This window comes from Cydia strobilella, chromosome Z (genome assembly GCF_947568885.1).
Source record: "Cydia strobilella chromosome Z, ilCydStro3.1, whole genome shotgun sequence".
In the NCBI taxonomy this organism is placed as follows: domain Eukaryota; kingdom Metazoa; phylum Arthropoda; class Insecta; order Lepidoptera; family Tortricidae; genus Cydia; species Cydia strobilella.
The window spans coordinates 36,742,207-36,760,041 of NC_086068.1; the positions used below are offsets into that span (position 1 = coordinate 36,742,207).

The 17,835-nt window shown below is 39.6% G+C and overlaps 1 long non-coding RNA gene across 1 annotated transcript in view; it reads right to left on the reverse strand.

The window, feature by feature from the left end:
* Positions 1 to 13,941: 13,941 nt before the first annotated feature.
* The window catches only part of LOC134754984 (uncharacterized), a 261,683-nt gene continuing 257,789 nt past the window's right edge, over positions 13,942 to 17,835 (reverse strand). The window contains exon 2 of the long non-coding RNA XR_010129001.1: positions 13,942 to 14,080. This is a non-coding gene — a long non-coding RNA (uncharacterized LOC134754984). The remainder of the gene's footprint in view (positions 14,081 to 17,835) is intronic.

The following is a 17,835-nucleotide window of genomic DNA, read 5'->3' on the forward strand; positions in this document are numbered from 1 at the left end:
CATATAGCATACAACCAAACGAAACAAACCTAAGAATATTCACTGATGGCTCAAAAACAAATGAAGGGACAGGATGTGGTGTCTTCTCAGAGGACCTGAACATACGCATCTCAAAACCCCTGGGTGAACACCATACGGTATTCCAAGCTGAATGTGTAGGAATAATAGAAGCTTGAAATGCCATAACAAGACGACAAGTGAAACACGAAAGCATACTAATACTGTCAGACAGTAAATCAGTACTACAAGCGCTATGCAGCGACAAACTTACTTCAGAGCTCATACTTGAGTGTCATCGGAGCCTCACTGAAGTGAGCAAAGAAGGCAATAAAGTAACAGTACAATGGATAAAGGGGCATAGTGGATCAAGAGGAAACGATGCAGCGGACGAACTGGCCAGAAAAGGTTCAGAAACACCGGCATACGGACCCGAGCCAATTATGCCCCTACCAGTATCTTACATACACAACTAGCTAGAACAACATCACATACAACTGCACAACAAGTACTGGAATGAAATGAAAACATGCAGGCAAACCAAAGATATTCTACCGGAACTAAACCACAAGCTCACCAAAATACTATTGAAAACACCGAGAAGCCAACTACGTAAAATAGTAGGACTAATAACAGGACATAACAACTAAACAAACACCTACATAATATGGGTAAATCTCAGTATTGAACGTTAATAAGTAATAAGAATAACAAAACCTTTTTAGTATACAGTTTATATACAATTTAATTGTTAACACCCTGATACTCTTGCATTTTTTTTTCTCATTATTGTTGTTATTGTTTTTGTTCTTGTTTGCACAAATAGCTCTGTTTTACTCTGTAGAAACTTTATTAAACATGATGTTAAAATATTTTCATTAAGGAAACTGTAAGTCTAGCTTTAAGAAAATTTCCAGTGTTATGTATAACTATAGAAGACTGTTTGTTTCTTAAATAAATAAATTAAATTAAAACGGACAGCCCCATGTGCAGAGCGTGTATGGAAGAAGAAGAAACAACAAAACATATTCTCCTGGACTGTAAACAGATAGAAGTACACAGGACCAAATACCTAGGGAATCCGTGCACACTGAAGGACGCAGTTAGCAACCTGAAGACCTTGCTAGGTTTCATGGACGAGCTGGGGTGGTTAGAATAGGCCTATCTCGTATTCACGCAAAATAGGCACATTGGAAGTAGACTTGCGGAAAATGCCCCTGTAAAACTAACTAACTATAGCTTTGGTATGATATTGGTTTGCTCTTATGTGCTATTTACATCCATATGTATAGTGAATAGCTGCACAAACGGTTAAGGAGTTACTTTGAACGTGCCATCGCCAAAGAACATTTTGTCATCACTTTTATTTTTTAATGCTTTTCTCGTGTATTTGGTGCTGAATAATAAAATTTGATCGTCATTTCTATCCTCCCAAATTAAAAAATTCTGTCTTAATATTATTGGTACTTCGACGTCTTGTAGTGTTTTGAAAGACGTCGATTTGACCTGCAAAAACTCCTTTCGTGCTCTATACAATGACCTTTTTTATTTTCAAATAATGGAATCGTACAATCATCCGAGTCTTCATCTGTGTCCATATCCCGAGTATAAACATCTTCAAATATTTTTTGTTTGGATTCATAGGTCTCGCACACCATTTGTCTGCATTGTTGATAAGCTAGGTGATTATTATTTTACAATGCATGTGCTCGAAAAGTGCGTTTCCTACGGAGCCATATCATGCGGAAAGTACTACTTTTCCGCACTAGTGCTTTTTGTTTTCAATTTTTTTTTACTGTACATATGGTGCTACTTTCTCGCACTAGTGCGGAAAAGAGCACTTTTCCGCACTAGTGCTTTTTGTTTTCAATTTTTTAATAATTAAACTTATTTGCCATGATATGTTATTTTATTTACTCGCACAATGCATAGTAAAACATTGTATGATACACGTGCGTAAATATGATTTCCGCACTTGTTGCATAAATAGCTATTTTGATGAGGATGGCTCACAAGTATGTGCACTTTTTCGCATAATCTTTGTCCGACTGGCGTTTAAGGTAATCGATGAACCACACGACAGATGGTTTATGCACTTCCATAGAGTGGACCCACTTGAATTATGCACGCTCAAAGTATATCTATATACACCTAGTAACTACCTTTTTGAATTTTACTGAATATTATTTTTTCGCTTTCTTCTTGCATTGTAACTGAATAACTCCGAGACAGACTACGTAGTGACATTAAACATTGTTTTAGTATTTATCAGTCATAATGCAACTTACTTTTTAATATAAAGTGGCCAATATAAATTGACAGAGATAGGTTAAATGCTATGAAAAGAGGTACGTAACGTAAAACGTCATAGTATGGTTTAATTAAAGACGTCGTAGTTGTTCTGAATATCTGGCCTTTTTTTGCGTACTAGCCCCGATGCATATGTTTTCGTCTGGTCAGACCATTTTTTGAGGTTCTCGCGTTTGTACAAAAATAATGTTTAAGTTTAAAACCGGCTAAGTGCGAGACGGACTCGCGTTCCAAGGGTTCCGTATATTACACAATTTAAACAATGTATTTTTTATGTTTAACGTGAGTGAAATGTCTTTAAAAAACCCTTAGGGGTCGGATCAAAAACTAGGTAATTAAGTCCGACTCACGCTTGAATGCAATTTCTAATAGGTTTTCCTGTAATCTATAGGTAAAGATCTATTTTGTGTATTTTTTTCAAAATTTTAGACCCAGTAGTTTCGGAGATAAAAGGGGGGAATTTTCATGAATAACTTCTTAATTGTTTATCCTCAAATTATAAAAAAATATATATTTGAGATTCTCACAATGAGCTCTTTCATTCGATATATAGTAACTGCACCAGTCATGGGACTTGTAAGGGGAAATTTGGAGTATTTGTGATATTTCACTGATACATGTAAAATGTTACCGCTTTACGTGTTAGAAGTTTGATTTAGGCGTGTTGTATCAAAGATACCGCAATTAGTTTCCACATACTTAACAAATTGAAACTATGTTATATTGTCTTCGGTTACCGCGATAGTTACTCCCGTCACCCGTTGACCACGAACGCTGTAAAGAGTTCGAAACGTCGGGATGTATTATAAATTCAATATACGCGATATAATCCGTTTTCATAGTTTTATTTCATGAAACTATGTTGTTTTTCTCCAGTCATGGTCGCCAAAGCTCCAGTAATGGTACCCCGGTAATGGGCGTGGATCCAGTAATGGGCCCCCTATAATGGGCATTACGCTAGCGGTCTAATACAGGGTGGGCCAGTGATAAATGCATTTAAAAAAAAATGTTTTTAAATAAAAATTATAATTAAAATTTGGGATAAAGAAATAAATTTTACGTTTTAAAAATTAAATCATCAAGATGTCGTCCGTAGCGGTTGCGGCACTCTTCCAGTCTTACTTGTAAATTTTGAAAGACTTAACAAAACTTTTGTGTTAAGAGATTTCCTGGCTCCGAAACTTCACGAAGCGTATGGTTATAATAACAACACATGGTTTCAGCAAGACGGGGCCACCTGCCATACAAGTAACGTGACCCTGGAAGTTTAGCGTGAAATGTTTCCTCAAAAATTGATATCGAGGCGAGGTGACATTGCTTGGCCTCCCAGGAGCCCTGACTTAACTTCGGCAGACTTCTTTTTGTGGGGTTACTTGAAGAGTTAAGCTCCAATAATCCGACAACCACAGCAGAATTAAAGAAGAATATTCGTCAAGAAATCCAATCAATATCTCCGCAACTTCTAACGAAAGTCTTTCAAAATTAACAAGCAAGACTGGAATAGTGCCGCAACCGCTACGGACGACATCTTGATGATTTAATTTTTAAAATGTAAAATTTATTTCTTTATCTCAAATTCTAATTCTAATTTTTATTTAAAAACAAAAATTTATTGTTTATAAATTTTTTTTTAAATGCATTTATCACTGGCCCACCCTATAGTTATTTGTGCAACAAGAGAGGAAAGTAACTGGTTTTTCTTGCGAATGTTTATTTTGAGTCCCGAGAAAGCGAAAGATTCTATAATTGAATCACGAGCGACGCGAGTGATTCTTAGTTAGAATCTTGAGCGTAGCGAGGGACTCAAAAACACGAGATGTAAAATAACTTTGCTCTCTTGTTGCACACATAATTTTTCACCTCAGTAGGGAGAACATATTAAAGGTTAACATGTATTTCGAATTACACAGAATAATTCAGACAAAAAAAATCTAATCAAAGTATGAAGTGGCAGTTCATGGCCTTCACTAAATTAAAAACCTACTTTGTTTCACTCCCTGGAGTGAGGAAAGTGGAACTTTCTTCACTCCCTGGAGTGACAAAGTAGGCTTGTTCGAGCTGCTGAGGTGAAAAATATAATAATGAGAATAGGGAAAAACGATACTAACTCAAAATAAATGTATTTAATTGAATTAATTAACTCCGGAAATTCACGTTATCAATAAGTGTAAACAGAGTACTTTTGCATTTCTTGCACAGAATAAAAACCTCGTTTGTTTAATAAGATTGGGGGGATTAATTACCTCCACCACTTGTTCTTTACGGTACAGTCGCCATCAAATATATCGGAGCGGCCAAGGCGCTCATAAATATCTGAGCACGCCTCTATTGTCACGGCGCTAGAGTGCATGTTCAGATATTGTGAACACCACGGCCGCTCCGATATATCTGATGGCGACTGTACCAAGTTTTGTCGGGTTTCTCCGGCCATTTATAAGTTTCCGGAAGAAAATGTCATAGTGCTTACTTCATATTCATTGTTGTTAACATTATTTACAATGCCAAATGTTGACCTTCGTATAGCACTATTACGTAACTACGCTGTGTTACTTTCATTGGAGAAGGTAACAGTGTACTTAAACGTCCATCGTCCAATTCCAACGCATCAGATGTCACGCTTTCATCACTTTGACGATGAAGGATTTCAGTTTCAGGCGATTTAAAGTTGTTTCTTTGTTTTTTTACATTATTTTTCTTTTTGTTAAGTTTTTCATTTTTCTTTTCTTTTCGTCGTATGCCACGGAGTTCTTTCTCTTTTAGTAGTTTCTTTTTTTCTTCTTCCTTTTTAGTATTATATGCTAACCATGCGGGACTAGTGATAGTGAATGGAATTTTTTCTTTAATTTTGCGTTTCTTATTATTTCTTAATTCTTCCGTTTCTGGCCAAAATAAGCTTCGTGTGAAGGGTGAAGGTATGGTATAATTTGAATTGGCTGCATTGGTGTTTTCATCTGTACGTAAATTTTCCTGGTGGCTTACATTTGGCTCATTTATTTCAGTAGGTGCTTTGTCATTTTCTTCTGGGGAATCTTGGTTTGATTCATTTGGTTCATTTGAATTTACAGGATTTATATCTAAATCTTCGTGATAGCTTACAGTACTAAAACATGACATGTATACATTTATTTCTCTTTCTCTAGACTATTGTTGTCATTATTTGTTTCAGTTAAAGGATTTGACTTTTCAACGCAGGTGGTGAGACTAGTGGGTAATACAAATACATCGGCTATTTCATCAATAGGCTGCTGACTTTTGGCCCAAATCAAATAAAGCGATGCATCTTCACTGGGCAAAAGATTTTCCAGTTCACGGCGGCTTTTGTAATATAGGTCTTTGAAAAGTTTCAGCTTTTCCACGGTGAAAGTTGTTACTATCTTGTCCTCTAATGTTTTCAAAAATTCGCTTTGAGGCAATGAGTCAATGTTTTTGTTAGTTTGTGGTTTGATTTTACTTGACATATTCACGTATTCAGGAGGAAATGGGTACAGTCCTCTAGCTCGAAAGCCATTTTTAATTGTATCACCATTAATTTTTTCTAAGGCCGTCTTAAAAACTGGTGCAAAATCGTGTTTTTCGAGGACTTGTCCTAAATTTTGCATTATCCAGGTCCTGACCGTTTCTCGCCATGATAATTTCAAAGGCCGGAAAACAGCCAAGTCCATGGGCTGCAAAATATGAGTGGAATATGGATTTAGTGCTACTACTTCAATTCCATTCTGAGAGCAGAAGTTGGCTAAGTGTAAAGTCAAATGTGACGAATGTCCATCCAGAAACAATAAAACTGGCTTTTCAATGTTTTCCTTTATTAGCCATGGATTAAAAACATTTGTTACATATTCATAGAATGTTCCGGAGCACATCCATCCGCTTTCTAAGCGACCAATACCCCAATCTGTTGGATATGTTGCTGATATTGCTGGCGGTATTCTAGTATAATTGTACACTACCATAGTAGGGGCTAGATCTCCTGCAGCATTTCCAGTAATTAGAACCGTCAAATTTTTTTTCTCGCCACCTGAAGATGAATATACAAATTTTTGCCCCTTCTTGGCAAGAACACGTCCAGGTTTTGGGTTTAAAAAAACGCACTTTCATCTGTGTTAAATATTCTTTTAGGATGTTCCAGAACTTGTAACAGACCCCTTTTTTTCAGATCTCTTTCAACTTCAGGAAACCACTTCTCAATTTCGTCCTTAGTGACGCTGTCTCTAGCCTTACACAAATTCTGAGCATTACGTTCAGCAATCTCAGGGTGACGTTTCAGAAAAGCGTAATACCATTTTTTACCCGGTCTATTTTTGGTGAAAGGTGTCTTGTTTTTTCGATGATTATACTTTGTACACTATCCAATAAGGTGTCTTTTGTAACTGGTATATGTTTATCCGCCATATCTTTAATCCATACTTCTAATATATCCTCTTCTATTTTAGACAAAACGGTACTGGGTCCCATTGAACACTCTTTGGGACTTTTACCGGTGACTTTATTGTGCAAAGTTTGTCTAGGCACGTTAAATCGTTGGGCTGCATCATTTATACTGTATCCTCTTCTTACAGCATCCATCGCCCAACCCATCTGGCGGCATTTTTGGCGCCATATCTAAAATAAATAAATAAATCAATGTATTTTTTCTTACATGCTTTGGCAAACATATTTTGTAAGTACCAAAAGTATGACCAAATGGATGCTAATTAAAGCTATAAGATAAGATAAGATAATCTTTATTGGTACAATACAGGTACACGTCAAATACAATTTTGTACAATAAACATAGAGATGACACAATTACAGAGTATTTCGACAGAAAATATACACAACATTGTAATGTCATCAATTCATAATTAATAGAATATAATAAATTACAAAAAATTTTTTATATAATTAATTATTATATTATAAAGTCATTGGCAGTTCCATTATTTCATTAACAGTATAAAAGTTTTTTGTGAGCAGCCACACTTCTAAATTCCTTTTAAAGGATGGGTGAGACGGTGCATCTCTTATGGTATCTGGGAGGCGGTTGTATATCGCAGGGCCTATGACATATACCGACTGCTCTGATCTTGAGAGTTTGTGAAGCGGTGCAACTAGACGGTCTCGGTGTGAATTACTTCGTAGATTATGTGAGGTCACTATGCCTTTACGTTTAAATTTGTTTATATTTGTGTGGGTAAAGGTCGCGATTTGGAGAATAACTAAGCTTGGTAGGGTTAAAATGCGCAGGTTTTTAAAGTGATCGCGGACTGATTCGTCACTACGGATACCTACGATGCCTCTTACTGCGCGCTTCTGCATTCGAAAGGCACGATCAAAATCCGATGCTCGGCCCCACAGCTCAGTGCCGTACGACAGTATCGAATGGACGGTTGCGAAATAACACGATCTAACTGTATCTCTGCTAGCCGTCGATGCAAGGCGTCGTAATGCGTAACATGCTCGGCCTAGTCGTGCGCATACACCATCGATATGTTCCCGCCATGAAAAAGAGCTGTCAAGTACAAAGCCGAGGAGTTTAGTGGTCGTTACTTGTTCTATTTTTGTGCATCCCGCGTGAATTTCTAGATCAGCACTAGGGTGACCGTTTAGGCTAACGCGTAGGAAGCAGGTCTTTTCCGTATTAAGTGCTAGACCGTTTTGCGCAAACCAAATGTGTAATCGGTTAACGGTGTCATTTAGAGTCATTTTTAGTAATTGTTCGTCCGGTGCTGTGATCACTACGGTCACATCGTCGGCGTACATAAATACTTCGCCTTCATCGAGAGCCCCCGGTAGATCGTTGAGCAGCACCGTAAACAGTGTATTGGACAAACAGGAGCCCTGTGGAACTCCCATTACGCTGCCTTGTTCTGCAGACCATATTCTTCCTCGATCCCCTACCACGGTTTGGGTTCTGTTCCTCATGAAGGACACTAGTATACTGAGCGCGGGTCCACGGAAGCCGTAGTGATCAAGCTTGGCCGCGACAAGACTGTGGTCCGCGGTGTCGAAGGCGCGCGAGAGGTCGCAGCACAGCACGGCCGCCTGCCGCCCGGCCTCGCGCGCCCTCAGCACCGCCCACACCACCTCGCGGACTAGGTCCGTTGAATTGCGTCCTCTTTGGTACGCATATTGCCGGTCCGACATCGCATTTTGGGACAGCCAAAAGGACAACATACGCTGGTTGAGACCGACTTCGATAACTTTGCTGAGGGCGGGTACTAAAGAGATAGGACGATACGACTTACTAGCGCTTTTTGGTCCTTTCCCTTTATATAAAGGTGATATTTTCACTTTTTTAAGTGAATCTGGGAATGTACCGTTGTTTATACAGATGTTAAAAAGATGCGATAAAGGGCTAACAAATTTAAGAATGCTCGGTGATAATTCGTATATATCCTGACTATTCTTCGGAGCTATCTTAACCTGCATTATTTTGGCAACTTCATGAGGAGTAAACAATTCGAGTCGTATCGAGCGGTCCAGAGGCGGTGTGCGAGCGGCGAGCGTAGCCAGCGCGGCGCGTACGTCGGCGCGCGGCGCACCGCACGCCGCCGCCGCGCCAACGAACTCGGCGTTTAGCGCGTCCGCCACCTCCTGCTTGCTCGTCACCGGGGCACCGTTACAATCTTTTATTAATTCGGTGAAATCTAAAGGTTCACTGGGTTTTCTAGCTAGCTCCTTATTGATAACGTTCCACATTGACTTGCTTTTATTTTGATTTTTACTAATTAGGTTATCATAGTACTCTGTGCGTTTTGATTTTAGTTTTCTGCCATAAGCGATTACTAAGTTTTCTGCAAAACATGATAACCTACCAGAGTCCGGGAATTTGTTTTGCAGATTCATTACGTCGAAAAGGAGACACTTAGTGGTTAAAATGTCAGTGTCGACCCATGAGTTAACTTTTTCATTACACTTACTCTTTTTCTTTGGAAAACAAACATTAAACTTGTTTATTAGTGAGTTTAGTATTAATTCGGCTAATTTATTTCCATCATTATCGCATCTCGTTATCACTTCAGTCCAATCTATACTCTCGAGATGTTGTCCAAAGAGGACCTTATTAGTGAGAGAATAGGATCGTCGAGGCAGCGGCTCGTGTTTGCGCGGTAACGTCCTACTAATACCGGTTACCTGTGCGCAGTGGTCACTGAGGAACGTTATCGCTCTGTGTACGGACACACGGTCGCGGCAGATATTATGATAATCGTGATCCAAAAGTGTAGATGACGTCGGGGGAGTGCGTGTAGGGAAATCAACATGCTGTGTGAAATTATTGGCGGATATAATGTCTATTAATAATTTTTTGTTAGTTGATTCGTTCAGCAGGTCTATGTTTACATCACCTACTACTAGCGCGAAGTGACCATTATCGTTGATTTTGGTTAATAGATTTTCAAACAGCTTGAGAAAGTCTGAGTGACTGGTTTTATTTGAGTGATAAATCCCGATAATTAATAATTTTTCGTCCACTAGGCTAATAGCGCTCACTTCGAACAGACGGGTGTACCGGACCGAGACCTTGGTCCGATCGGAGGCCTGTCCGATCGTATGGAAGTTGGTCAGCAACCAACCTTCCGTCCGTCAAAAAGGCAGCATAAGTAAGAGCGAGAAAAAGATATTATGACCAGACCAAGGTTGCGATCCGGTTCCGGTACACCCGTCTGTTAGCACTCTCGCGTATAACTGCGTCCTTCTCGTCATACATATGATCTTAATTCATGATTTAAATCTCTATGGCTCATGTACATTTTACTCGACGCCGAGCCCCCAATAAAGGTCCTTCCACGAAAAACGAAATTCCTTTATTTGCCTGTTTATTGCTCTTGGCCTCTTGCATATTCGAGCGATAGAGGCAGATATTTAATTTTGATTTTGATTTTTGGTATCTGTGGCCAAGGAAAACTGTCAGTGACCATAAACAAAAATCAAACCCCCAAGGGCCTGACACTCTTAGATAGAGAAAGATAGTCTTATTGCGATTCCTATAATAGGAAAGCGAAAACAGTGCCATGGGTTGTCCTTATCACGACCGGGTGGCATCATAGGTAGGAGGCGATGGCGAAATACCGAAATTTATAAGAGTGAAAGAGAAAAAATCCTATGCTGCCCAAATCTATTTCGCTAAAACATTCGAAACGGACCGTTAAAAAAACGCCAACTAGTCTTCAGATGTTTCTAAGCCTTCGCCACACACGTGCGCGAATCGCGGCGCGAAGCCGCGAACGCGAGTGTGGAGGGGGCTCTAGGAATATTATATCTATGGTGTGGCGCCAATCGTGAATGATGCTTCGTTGACACGATCTGATAAAGATGAGAGGATGATAAGTAGTTGCTATTATTGTCATTATATGGAGAATTCGAATAATGTCCATCGGTATTCTATTTATACTTTATAGTAAAATTTTATATGTATGTGGTAAAAGGTCACACTATCGAGATATTTATATTAAAATTGACGTTTGTGGCAGTATGGCAGTCGGCAGCATTACTGCAGCAGTATTGCAGCGCGACATTACTGCTGACTGCATTCCTACTATAAATGTCAAAAGCTATAAAGCTGCGTGTAGTTTTTGACATTTGCGGCAGCAGTGCAGTCGTCTGTAATATCGCGCTGCAATACTGCTGCAGCAATGCAGCCAACTGCATTGCTGCAAGAAACGTCAAACGGGTCATTTTATAGAGGAATTCATATTAAAATAGACATCTGTGGCAGTATGGCAGTCGGCAACATTACTGCAGTGCGACATTACTGTCGACTGCATTCCTGCCGCAAATGTTAAAAGCGATGTTGCTACCTGAAGTTTTGATATTTGCGGCAGCAATGCAGTCGGCAGTTATGTCGCGGTGCAATACTGCAGCAGTCATTACTGCAGCAGTATTGCAGCGCGACATAATGGTGCAGTCTGAATACGAACGGTACCTTAACTGTTTAGTGTCAATGTTGACTACTTCACTACTTACCAACTAAGATCATGTAAACAAAGCACGACCGAGTTTATGGCGGGAAATTTAGCTGTCACTGTCATGGCATAAGACTTGACCGTCAGACGTATTTAGACTGTAAAAATATAATTTCCAATTTGATTTCAATAGCAGTCCGCCTCTGAAGCAAACAGCGTATTCGAGCGGGGCGGAGCGGGACGCACTGATATTTTAATTGTATTGGTAAATGGATATCATACTTTATATAGGTCTATCCGAAGCCAAAACATACCTTCTGACATGTTTGTTAACTACATTTTACTTAATGTAATTGTTTAATCATGAAATTACGGCATGGCAAGTATCATTGTATAGATTACCTCAAATGTCCCATTATAGGAGATATGCAGTTTTACAGCTCCGATAATGGGATGGGGCAACTTATCACTATTTTTTTAACATCTCTGGAGTAACAGCACAGTGTTTTATACCTAATCTCATAGTAAATGCAATTAACAAAACACATTGTAGTTTACACGAAGTAATAATTAATTAAGATTTAAAATATGTACTCACCTCTCTTAGCGGAGTTGGTAAGAATTCTGACAGATTTTTTTTTCAGTGACCTGTCAACTTTTGGCTTGGCGGCGCCAATTCCTTTTAAAAAAACCGAATTTAATGAAACGTCAAACTTAAGCAGCTCTATGACTCTTGTTTATAGTAAAATGTTGTTAGAGTTTATAAACTAGTTTAAGATACTTATTTTACAAGATTTGTGGTTTTATGACCCATTACCGTTCCACGCCTATTACCGGGTCCACTACTATATAACACGATATAGTTTGAAAAACTTTATTTTTTAATTTACTCATTTACCCCCCAAAAGCGGCCCCCATGTTTAAAATTCATTTGTTTGCGTTACATGTCCGTCTTTGGGTCACAAACTTACATATGTATACCAAATTTCAACTTAATTGGTGGTAGTTTCGGAGAAAATAGGCTGTGACAGACGCACGAGTGATCCTATAAGGGTTCGGTTTTTTCCTTTTGAGGTACGGAACCCTAAAAATCCCTAACATTTCATGCTAATGCTAATGTAGTTTAATTTTATATGGTAATATTCTCTAAAAACATAACTAAATCCAAATACAAAAATACCATTTGTACTAAAAGAAAAAAAAACAATTTTTTTATATTTTATTTGACGTGTAGGAATATAACAGAATAGATGTGAAAAGGGCTATTACTAGGGAAAGCAACACGGCTCTACCAATGTACTGACAATTTTGTTTCGAGACCATGCATGCAGTAGTGCTATAGGAGAGGACAATATGATTTGGAGAACGTTTTTGAAAATTACATTTTTTTAACAATAAGTCTCATGCAATTTTATTATACGATCAAAATAAACTAGATTAAACATTACAATTACGGTTCCCATTACTGGGTCATTTTATTTTCGTGTGTAAAATTTATTAGAATAAACAAACCTGTTGTGTGGAACTAGACCATAATAATTTTGCATGCATCGATCTCTGAGTTGCTACGTAGGACGGCACAGTAATAGAAATAAAAATGTAACATAATCTGGACATTTTGACACATGCACGGGGTGTCGCTTATACCTTTCGTCTCATGTAGATACTTGTTTTCCTTGATGCATTTACACACGTGTTCGCGTTAGCTATTATACATTATGGCACTAGTTCGATTGGACCCGAACACATTTTAACTGCCGTCCATTTTAACCATTGCACTTTTTGCCACATATATAGACAGCCGGTCCGTATGGACATTTTTACCCCTACACTTTCCAGCCATTGAACGTTCTAGATAAACTAGAAAAAGTGTTAGATCGGAATCCCGACTACGATACTATACGGAATTTTACCACAACGCACCACACAGATGACGAATCGGCAAAAATTCTAGAGAATACAACTTTAACTTCAGTGGACGCGTTCTCAACACACAATAGTAAGTACATTATGATACAAGTGTACACACACACACGAGGCGAAATTGTGCGCGCGAGCTGTAAGCGAGCGCGCAATAAGAAAGCCGACCAATGCACACGCGTATCATACGACATTTTTCAACACACTTGCAAGGAAAAAACAAAACTTATAAATTAGATTTTTTTTTGTCAAAACAGTAAAAGTACAATTTTCTAAATGGTGGCTTACAGTTTAAACATCGAATAATGGCACCAAAGTGTGCTGGGCTTGTAGGAACTTATAGGCCAGTTCATTTAAGACACATTTTCCAGGAAAGACTGGGCGATTTTGCTGATTTTCCATTGTATAAAAGTTTCATATGCCGCCAATTATTTTTCACCCGATTTTGATGGTAAAGCTATCGTTCTCGGCTCTTGCCTTTATTAGTATTACTGGCAGCGTCAATATATAAACTAAATACATGCAAAAGTATTCCAATTTTATGACAAATACGGAAAATGGCTGGCACGTTATTTTTTTTAAGCACGATTCCAATGCGCGCGCAAGGCAAAGGCGCGAACGAAATCGACAAACAGCCAATAAAAAAAACCGGCCAAGTGCTAGTCGGACTCGCGCACCGAGGGTTCCGTACATTACACAATTACTAAAAACTACTAGATCTCCTTCAAACCAATTTTCGGTGGAAGTTTGCATGGAATGTTCATCATATATTTTTTTAGGTTTATCACTCTTATTTTAGAAGTTAGAGGGGGGGGGGGCACATTTTACCACCTTGGAAGTGTCTCTCGCGCAAACTATTCAGTTTAGAAAAAAAATGATATTAGAAACCTCAATATCATTTTTGAAGACCTATCCATAGATACCCCACACGTATGGGTTTGATGAAAAAAAAAAAATGTTGAGTTTCAGTCCTAAGTATGGGGAACCCCCAAAATTTATTGTTTTTTTATTTTATTTTTGTGTGCAAATCTTAATGCGGTTCACAGAATACATCTACTTACCAAGTTACAACAGTATAGTTCTTCTAGTTTCCGAAAAAAGTGGCTGTGACATACGGACGGACAGACAGACAGACAGACATGATGAATCCATAAGGGTTCCGTTTTTTGCCATTTGGCTACGGAACCCTAAAAACCGGACAAGTGCGAATCGGACTCGCCCATCGAGGGTTCTGTACTTTTTAGTATTTGTTGTTATAGCGGCAACAGAAATACATCATCTGTGAAAATTACAACTGTCTAGCTATCACGGTTCATGAGATACAGCCTGGTGACAGACAGACCGATAGACTAGATAGCGGAGTCTTAGTAATAAAAAAAATAAATAAAATAAATATCGTTTATTTCAGATCTGCACTGATCCGGTGTTAGTATAAAGATTCAAAAAACTATGTTAAGTACTAAATTAAATAATAACAGTACAACTAAAAAAATATCTATCTCTAGGTAAAAACTAAAAGCTAGTTATTGGTTAGACGTGGCCACTAGGAGACCAGGAGTGCAGGTTGCCATGCTTTATTTCGCTCTGCCAATGGCCACCTCCACCCAAAACTTAGTAACAGGGCAGTCGAGGCACTCGGCCAACACCCCGAGAAGACTGTTGCCGCTGCCGCGCACCCGTCTCAGCATGGAGGCGATTCTTTTCCGCCTAATGGCGAAAAAGTCATCTACTCGCGCCTCAGCGAACATGCCGGACGCGCCGCAGTGCTTCGGCAGGGTCCCGTTTTTACCCTTTGGGAACGAATCCCTAAAAACACACGTTCGATTGTTTCCACAAGAATGTTATGTGTAGTTTTTATCTACACACATATCTTGTTTTAGAAGTTACAGGGTTAGAAGTTTCACACACATTTTACCACTTTGGAAGTGTCTCTCGCGCAAACTATTCAGTTTAGAAAAAATGATATTAGAAACCTCAATATCATTTTTGAAGACCTATCCATAGTACCCACACGTATTTCGTATCGGGTTTGATAAAAAAAAATTGAGTTTCAGTATTTTGTATTTTTATTAAATAGGAGGCAAACGAGCAGACGGATCACCTGATGGTAAGCGATTACCGCCGCCCATGGACACCCACAACACCAGAGGGGTTGTAAGTGCGTTGCCGGCCTTTAAGATGGGAGTACGCTCTTTTCTTGAAGGTTTGAAGGTCATATCGGAAATCTTAATGCGGTTAACAGAATACATCTACTTACCAAGTTTCAACAGTATAGTTCTTATAGTTTCGGAAAAAAGTGGCTGTGACATACGGACGGACAGACAGACAGACAGACAGATATGACGAATCCATAAGGGTTCCATTTTTTGCCATTTGGCTACGGAACCCTAAAAATGTAAAAAAGCTAATATTTTCGTATTTCTAACCGACGGATGGAGATCAAATCGATAAAATGTTATGTTTATCCATTAATGTAATTTATGAGATGATTTAATAATAATCGGATTGCAGGAAACATGGTTGATGGAACATGATATATCTTTCCTTGTCACCATTGATAAGGAATTTGCTTTTACGGGCAAGTCAGCGGTTGATTCATCAGCGCAGGTACTTCGAGGGAGACCACACGGTGGCCTAGCGCTACTGTGGAGGAAGGCGTTGTTTTCGTGTGTTTCTGTCATTCAGTGCAATAGTGTGAGGCTAGTGGCTATTATCAAGGTAGCACTCAATGACCGGTCTGTGATCGTTATGTCGGTATATATGCCGACTGACTGCGCGGATAACGTAAGTGAATTTACGGAATGTTTAGGTGAAATTCAGTCGATTGTGGAAAGTAACGAAGTGGAATCCGTCTTCGTGCTTGGTGACTTCAACGCGCACCCTGGTGAGTCGTTCTCACGGGAACTTTTAAGTTTTTGCTCCGAACAGTACCTGTCATGTGTAGATATGGATATGTTACCGAGTGATACCTACACTTTTGTCAGTGATGCCCACAGATCTAGACGATGGCTTGATCACTGTGTGGTGACAAGCGCTGCACGTTCCACGGTTGTTATTGCGGCGGTATATTGGTCCGACTACGACCCTTTGTTATTGGAATGTGATTTTAAGCTGATTAAGGCGAAAGTTCAATATAACCAATCGTGTTCCATTGATAGGGTGCAGTGGGGAGAAAGGGATTCGTTACAAGTAGAAAAATATACAAATTATTGTACGAACAAACTAAAGTATATTCACTTTCCTACTGAATTCTCTGCCTGTGCAGATAAAATGTGTTCAAATACCGAGCATAAAAATAAGTTAAGAGATTTGTATAATAATAACAATAATAACCCCCCAAAGGGATCACCTTGTCGTGGTGGGCGGGCACACCTAGACCACACCCCAATTACAGGGAGATACAAATAAATGCGCCAATATCAACTAGGCTTACCCTTCCCAAACTAAGATTCCAACTATCCTATCCTTTCTTCTTTTTCCCCCTTTTGTTCTTTTTTCTTCCGACTTTAGATTCAAGATGCAGTTACGTTCAAGAAGTTTGCGTTCGGGGCCGCTACCCGAGGGCATGCGATCCAACGGCGATGCGGAGTTGAGCAGGCGGGCTCCCATCGAACAATCTGTTACAGCCGCAGACGGACCGCTTCCCGAGGGCGATCGTAGGGGCGCACCTGGAGCCGTTGCTGGGTGCCACAGCATGCGATCCAACGGCGATGCGGAGTTGAGCAGGCGGGCTCCCATCGAACAATCTGTTACAGCCGCAGACGGACCGTTTCCCGAGGGTGACCGTCGGGGCGCACCTGGAGCCGCTGCTGGGTGCCACAGCATGCGAACTAGCGGCGATGCGGAGCTGAGCAGGCGGGCTCCCATCGAAGAATCTACTACAGCCGAAAACCGTGATCGTTTTGCTGCTTCCAGCAAATACAACCTCCGCCCGCGGAGCGGAGATAGCTCCGCATCCGTGACTAAATTTTCAGACGACGACAAATCCCTTTTCTCATCGATACCTTCAACACGACCTTCATACATGTCTAAGAAAACGTCTACTTTATCTTCCGCTAGCACGCACGACGGTGTTGTACAAGATGTCATTCCCGACATTGAGTTTATACCCACCTCGGAAGCTTCCAAATCGCGCAAACGATGGACGAATGAAATGAATACGTTTATTATGCGCACTTATCTTTATCTTACTGCACTGGATACTGACACGAAAGCGTACCTGGAACCACTTCACTTAAAATTTCCAAATTCCCAAATATGACAGTTAGTCGGCAAAGATTAGGTGATCAGAGGAGAGCGATTATCCGACGTAAGCTGCTACCACAAGAGACGTTGAATCAGATTTATGACGAAGTAAAAGCCGAATTAACTACCTTACGCACTAGTATTAACACAACCTACACACCCGGACTCCTACGAGTAATAATCAAGAAACACATAGTATGCAAGCACAAACACGATTAAGATGGAGAAACGAACAGAATGAATCGATTCAGATCATATTACAGAATTACTCAAATAGAAACCAACAGAACTTCTTACCGAAAACCGTTACACGATGCTTTTATAAACAGTTTCCCTGCACTTTCACATCTTAGCGAACAACGAATATCTGATCAGCGAAGAGCTTTAATAAATAATAAATACATTACTGATAGACAGAATTAAAACAACAGATTGCTGAAGAACTATCAATAAATATGTACAATTCCGATGACCAATTCCA